This window comes from Vigna radiata, chromosome 10 (genome assembly GCF_000741045.1).
Source record: "Vigna radiata var. radiata cultivar VC1973A chromosome 10, Vradiata_ver6, whole genome shotgun sequence".
NCBI classification, from domain to species: domain Eukaryota; kingdom Viridiplantae; phylum Streptophyta; class Magnoliopsida; order Fabales; family Fabaceae; genus Vigna; species Vigna radiata.
The window spans coordinates 1995411-2003380 of record NC_028360.1 but is presented as its reverse complement, the minus strand read 5'-3'; positions in this window follow the sequence as shown (position 1 = coordinate 2003380).

The window sequence follows — 7970 nt, the reverse complement described above, 5'->3', positions numbered from 1 at the left end:
CGTGATGCTTGATAACGGTTGAAATACCATTATTTTTATACTTAACTTTGATACTAAAAACAACCTTTATGATTTAGAAACTAGCTTGAAGTCATACTTTGATGTCTCTCACAGAGATTTGTTATGATTACATTGATAAGGGCTTGTTGCTCGGTTTCATAGAGAAATGACACTTTGAGACAAGTAGTTTCCATCTCCTATAGGGGAGATGTCGATCATGCTTGACAATGTCTCCACTTTACTTCACCTCTCGGTTTTAGGACATTTATGTGATTTGGAGGAGTTGGAGTTTAAGGCGGCTCGTATAGCCCTTGTAGACCTGCTCAGCGTTGATGGTGTCACAGTTGGTGCTGAGATGGAGGAGGCACGTGGTCCGAAAGTCAAACTCAGCTGGCTCAAAGAGATATATGTTCAAAGGTGTCAGTCATAGCATTAGGACTATGCTGCCAGAACATATCTGTTGCATCTAGTAGGATGCACCATTTTTGCAAATAAAAGTGCCACTTTTATACGCGTGACTTACCTACTGTTATTTAGAGACGTACACGTGTGTGGCAAATATACTTGGGGCGTTGTTGCACTTGCCCATTTGTACGAGTAGCTCGGGGATGCGAGTCTGGCTTCCACGAAGCAGATGGCTGGATATCTAGCTTTGTTTCAGGTACAGACATATACCTTGCACATTTATTTCATGTACTTCTTTCCATGTTCAAAGATGGAAGATATTTAATTGAATAATTACTTTTTTAGAGTTGGATATACGAGCATTTCCCTTGCATGGGAAGGAGGTGGTTGGTGTCTTCTTATGATGACACCACACCACATGCCGCTAGGTGGCAGAGCCCTCGACAGAGTTTGACTCTTGTAGAGATTCGATCGTAGTTGGATGGCCTAACATATAATGGAGTTGTATGGCATCCATATGAGAGACATCGGGGCATTCGTCCATTCTTTGGCACCTGTATGTATTCTGGATGGATTCGGATTGGTGACAACCTTTTCCCGTTATTTGCCTAAGCATGTGTTGAGGTAGTTTAGGTTTTACTAGGACATTCCACGACCACCCAATGCCGTTGCAGTTGTAGATGTAGTCGTTGTTGATTATGCGTGGTTACACTTCACAGATCACGTTATTAGGAATGTGAGACTTGCATCATCTCCTTCTGAATGTATCGATGGATACATACAATGGTTTAGGAGGGTTTCGCATCCCTATATTATTGTTGCTATAGCTCACGCGCGATCGACTATTATGCCTACACAGCGCCCCGATGTTCCACAGGAGGCACAACCCCATCGTAGATCCTCTCCACCTTCACCATCTAGCGTCGTGGTATGTTATTTTTCATTGCTTATGTTATTAAATTTTCTTAACCATGTTTATTTATTTGTTTGACATAATTATAATGTAGGCTCGACTTAGGCGGGTGTTAGGATGTTATTGTCGTTGATATCGTGTCGCCATGTGACTGAGGGTACTGTTGCACATTAGGTGTCGGTAGACCTCCTTCAGATTGCTAATGAGGGCATGACGAATGTTCCCCAACTAGGAGAGGGCAAAGGCATGTGCGTGGTAGACAATCAACGTCTAATTGATAGGACTTTATATTTTATTTTTTCATTATTTATTACAGGACTTTTTATTGCCTTTTTCTTATTATGTATTATTTGACTTTGTATTTGTATTAGACATTTATAATTTCTTTTAATTTTAATGTTTCCATTCTCATTAACATGTTCTTTTATATTGGTTATATAGATGATCCAATATATACCTGGTTTAAGTGGAAAAAAATAAGGACTTAATTAATAACAAATAATAGTGTATTTGTAAATATCTTAAGACATAATATAAATATCACGAATCACCCACAGGAGTTCGGTTTCATTTAATTCAACATTTGAGAAATGCAATCTTTGCCACATGATATGAAATTCACCCACAGGGATCATCCTAGGATCATAGCGTGCTAATTCACATGCACATGGGACACTAAATGTACGTCTCAATACGCATCCACACTTTGATGAGTCCAATCTTATCTGTTGTACTATTTCCAATTCCTCAGCAATAAGATCTAATGTATATCGAGAGACACGCCCAATAAGTTTTCTATATTTGTATCCTTTAAAAGGGTCACTCGTGAGAAATAAACTTCTTTCAAATGACGCCTTAGTCTTGTTGTGTTGTAGGATAATAACGTTATGAATACTATCCTAACAATAACACAAATCACCCATACTATTGCCCAAAACTTTCTTCAGACTCCAACGAGTAGACTCAACCCTGATATAAAAAAAAAAAACCATCAACAAGTGCAAAGAAGTATTTATCTACAAACAAAATAAATAAAATAACATTACAACATACCTATTTGTGGTTGTGTTCCCTAAATGCATTACTCTGTTCGTCCAGAACTTTACAAAGTATGTACTGTACGAAATAATCCAAGTCTTATTCACATATTCAAAGAACAAAGGCCATGAACTGCTCGCGTATTGAAGACCATTCACATACTCGACAAACAAGCTCTCATCAGCACACTTCATCACATTTTCCCATGCATCCATCAACACATCCCAAGCCTCAGTAGAACGAACTAACGTTTTGCATTTAGCTTTAACATTTTTAAGGATGTGGAATCGACATAACATCTTATATGACTCAGGGAATACATTTGTAATATCATTCATCAAACTCAAGTCTCGGTTAGTGACAATGACTTTAGGACCACCTTTAGCTGTTAAAAATAAACCTTTCAGCTTTTCCAAAGAAAATGTGAAATTACTCTGTCTTTTAGTAGACAAGAAAGCAAATGTTGCTGAGAAGGTTAACCATGTACATGTCATGCCCACAATCTCAAGCAACGAAAATCTATATCTGTTTGTTTTATATGTGGAATCAATAAAAAATACAACATTAAATGAGTTTAACAATTTCACCGCATCAAGATGTGTCCAAAACAGGTTAGTAACAACCTCTGAATCCTCGACACACCTACTATAATGAATGTACTTATCCTGGTCCAACAACATCATAAGTTGTTGTAGTTCAGTTCTGGACACTCTCAATGATCGTTTATACGCTTGCCTTGTAGATTTGTTTAATCGTTGTGACATTTCGATCATTATTTTGTTTGAGGGTTAATAAAATATTTGCATGTGTAACTTTACTCTTTGTCATATCAACCAGTAATGACTGCTCACTCATATTTAACCTGCTAGCATAAGGGTGCCCAACTAAAGTTTCAGCCAACTCATGGTTGTGATGTCCACACATCACCTTCAACACCCATCCGTCCCCATCTGAACATGGTTTATCCTTTAATCTAAACAGACTCTCACATTTACGAGTTTCGTATACACTAGCCACCGCATCGGCTTTGTATTTCCGATATTTTCCTCCTCTTTCACATTCAAGTATGATGAACGTTTTTCTTTCCCATACACCAGTAGGCTATGTCAGATTTTACTATTACCAGAACAAATCCTAAATCATAAGTCATCCCTCTTACCCATTCAATTAAGTGCTCCCGTGAACGAAATATTTCATTTGTAGTAAATTTATTTGTCAAATCTCCCTCTACAACTTCACTAATAAATGAAGAGAAATCAGATATCAAACTAGAACCAAATTCAGAATCCATATGAAGATATTCATCCATCTTAAACAATAATCACCTATAAAATTATAATCAGTCTTATTAACATAATTAATAATTAATCAAACAAATATAAAAATGTTAATATAATTAATATATATTTCATATAATTAAACTAATAAGTAATTTTTTATATGATTATAAAATTGTTAAACAATTAAAGAATATAAAAATCATATATAAAAATATATATTATACAAAAACATTAAATTTAAAACTAATTATATATAATGTGAAAAATAAAAAAAAATATAAATATAAACTAATAACAAAAATACATTATTAAAATACATCAACGATATATTCAAAAATAATACATAAAAACATATAAATTATATTATTAAAATATCTCCAAAATTAATATAAAAAAATAAGCTAATAAAAACAAAACTTAAAATAAATATGTAAGAGTTAAACGGATGCTCACATCCATCAGCGGATGTCAACATCCGGTTAAGGCAAAACGGATATTGACATCCGTTTTACCTTAAACGGATGTTGACATCTGCTGACGGATGCTCACATCCGTTTAACATTTACATGCTTATTTTAGGGTTTATTACGCACCTAGACGAGGAAGCTCTACACTGCGCCGCACCTTCACCCCTTTCACCACTGTACCTTCAAGCACCACCACACCACCAAGACCGACCTTTGGCACCACTGGATCAATTCCTTCCACCACCACCTACAACCTTCCATTAAGCACACCACCTAATGAAACTCCACCACACTCTCACACCTTAATTCTACCACAATGAAAGAATGAGAGGAAGAAGTGGAACATTAAACAAGAAGAAGAGCACAATGAAACAATGAGGGAAAGAAGTCCAACGTTAAAGAAGAAGAACACCTTGTGTGTTTGCCGCTTAATGCATTCATGTAGGGGATTGGAATGGGTAAAAGTTAAAAAATATTAACCTTAAAAATAAAATGTTACTAAGGGTAAAGCAGGATTGGAGAAGAGGAGAAAGGGATAAAACATGAATGGGATAGTGGAGAGAGCAAAGGATGATGGTGGAGGGAGCACTTTGAATGTTGACCTAGTTTTCACTTTTAGTTTTCAAGGAAAAATAGAAAGAAGGAATTTTTTAAATATAATTAGTAAACTATAAAATAATTAATACAATTTTTTTTAATTTTTTGAAAATTTTAAATGACAATGAAATTAAAATTAGTTTCAATAAAAAAAAAATAAAAAATAAAAACGTTATATGAAAGTAGTAATTTTAACATAATATAAAAGAAAACCATTAAATATTTAAATGCATTATTCATAGCGGTTTAAAAGAATTATATGAAAATATATTACTAGCAATAATAATATATCATTAAAAGAAGAAATAAGAACAATATATAATTTAAAATGATAAATATAAAAAATATGTTTAAAAATAAATAAGTGATTATTATTTTAAAATTTATTAATCTTAATTTTGCATGATTAATAATTAATATAAATTTAAAAGTAAATGAAGGTTTGAACAATAATATTAAGGTATGGAATTGAAATATTAAATTCATAGAATAATTTATTAACTGTGACAAATTATTAAAAACTTTACTTGTCTTATTCGAATGTACTTAATGGTCAATTTAAATGAGGTTCTTTGCCTAAACTAAAAAATAAAATGACCGATGATTAATCCAAATTAAGATACATAACACTGAAATTAACATTAGACAACAAGAAAATTATTCTACAAGTTATTTATACCGCCACATATTTGGTCACACTAGAATAAAAATTTAGTAATATTGTTAAAGCTTTAATTTCACATTATTAATGTGTTGTTTTAAATTAAATGACTTTCTCTACAATAATATTATTAATACAATTTCAATTTATATTTTTCATACAACATATATTTACAAATTAATTTTCTTTTATTTCAATCACACTATTATGTGAAAAAAAATATAATTTTTGTTTTATTTAAATATCTTGTGTAACATTCCAAAATATAACATTCAACTATATAATAGTCATCACATATTTAATATGATAGATCAATTATAAACTATAATATAAAGTATAAACTTATAGTTATCCAAAAACAACTATAAATTTTTATATACAAATAGGATAAACAAAACTATTTACAGTACTAATCTAAAGAAGACTAAACGACAGTGTCCCCTCCATCAAGAGCTTGCTCCAAGGAAACATCATCTCCCTCTGCTCACACTCACAAGATAATCATTGCCAAACAAAGAACACAACCACATACAAACACAAGTACAAACAAAAGGGTAAGTAAGATATAAAAAGATTCGTACATTGGTATAATACATCAAACACCATAAATCATTCAATAGAACAACCAACTTCAAACATCCTAAACATGTTATGACTTAGACTGGATTGTCCAGACTTAGAATGATTGTCGAGCTATGGCGGGTTGTGCACTTGTGCTGGCCTCTACTGCTTTGCAAAGGCATTGCTAATGGGTTTCACCCTACCACACTCACAAGGTTAGTCTGTTCCACGCCTTGGATCATACTGGAAGCACCCAAGACTAAGACCTCCTGCTACTCTTTACCACACGTGTCAATCTTCTCTCCTTGAGAATAAAAGACCATTAGAGTTTCAGGATAACCCCTAAGACTAAGCTCTTTGCATTCATTCTAAACATACTTGAACCTTACCAAGAAGTTCCACCTTAGAACTTACTTTCATAACTGTGAAATCATACTTAGAACCATATACTTTGCACCTTTAATTCCAATCCAATAATAATATTACAAGTTATATAATAACATAGGAACTTTTAATCCATTCAAAGAATCAAACATACCTAGGATTATCAGAGAATTATACTAAAATTAAAATACAACCAAATCCTGAACTAGTCGGTCAGTGACCAAGCTTGCTAGGCAACCAAAGAGTTCTCTCGCTCAACGACCTCATTTGCTATGCGAATACAAAGACAGTGGTCCAGACCCCCTAACCTCTCTCTCAACGACCCAACTCGTTGTGCAAATACACAGGCAGTGGTTCAAACCTCCTAAACACTTGCTCAACGACCTAGCTCATTGTGCGAATATACAGACAATGGTTCAAACACCTCAACCTCTCACTCAGCGACCCAGCTCGCTGTGTGAATATCCAAACAATGTTCTAGACTCCTTAACCTCTCACTGAACGACTTCACTCACTCAACGAGTCTACATAATTATGCAGCACCAAAACTGCAGAATTTGCACCATGAACCACCCTTGACCTATCAGATATATTTCTCCCAACTTTTAACACTTCTAGATCATATTATACCCTCAATTAGAATTAAACAACTTCCTTCAACCCATCCTAAACTCATTTTTAAGTGATTGCTTACAAGATTCCACTCTAAAATTTACCAAACCTCACTTTATAGACCTAACTTGAATTCTACTAGTTTTAGCTTGTTTTTAAATAAGTTAGGGAGTCCAACAAGTTCCAAAAGACACCAACCAAAATGGCCAATTAAGCTTAGAACCCATAAGTCAAGTTTTCACTAGCCCAAACCCCCTGAAAACTAGTTCTAACTCAGCTAAACTATGCCTATCCACCCTCACATACTCATATCTCAAATTTCTTCTATTTTAAATGCTTGAACAACTCACAAAATATCTCATGACATACCACAACTGCATCAAACTAGTTCACCATCCATATTTCACAACTTCACTACCTAAAACCTCAATTTTTCCTTCAAAACACTACCAAAACTTCTAAGTTTTTAACTATTGTTCAATAAACCCTATATCACATATTCCAAACAGAATTGTAACATATTAACATCCAATTACAATCCAATCATCATTCAATACACTTCACAATATCAGTTCATCACCACATGCTCAATTATACTCAATTAATCAAGCTACATCTAACATAGAGCGGAAATTTCATTCAAACAATTCAATATTCAAAAAATCTTCTAACTTGCACAACTAATATCAATTAAAGAAAACTCTAGCTTCCTTTACCTCTAAAAAACTTTCACCTTTTCTAGAAAACCTCGACAGTTACTTCCACCGCAAGGAACCTCTAGAAAAGCCTGTAAATCACCGATTGGTGATTGGAGACAAACCTTATAACCTAAATTGAACCAAGAATTGAAGAAGGAAGATGCTTGACACATGCAAACAAATTTCCTTTCCATGATCGAGAATCAAGAAAATACTAAGAAAAGGGATGAAAACTTATTTGCTCTAAACAACAAATTGATCAGGTACATATGTAGACCTTGACGCTGTGATCGTTTAGGCACCTCCTGATCGTCAAATAGATTACTTAAGATCAAGAACGCTTAGACAAAAGTG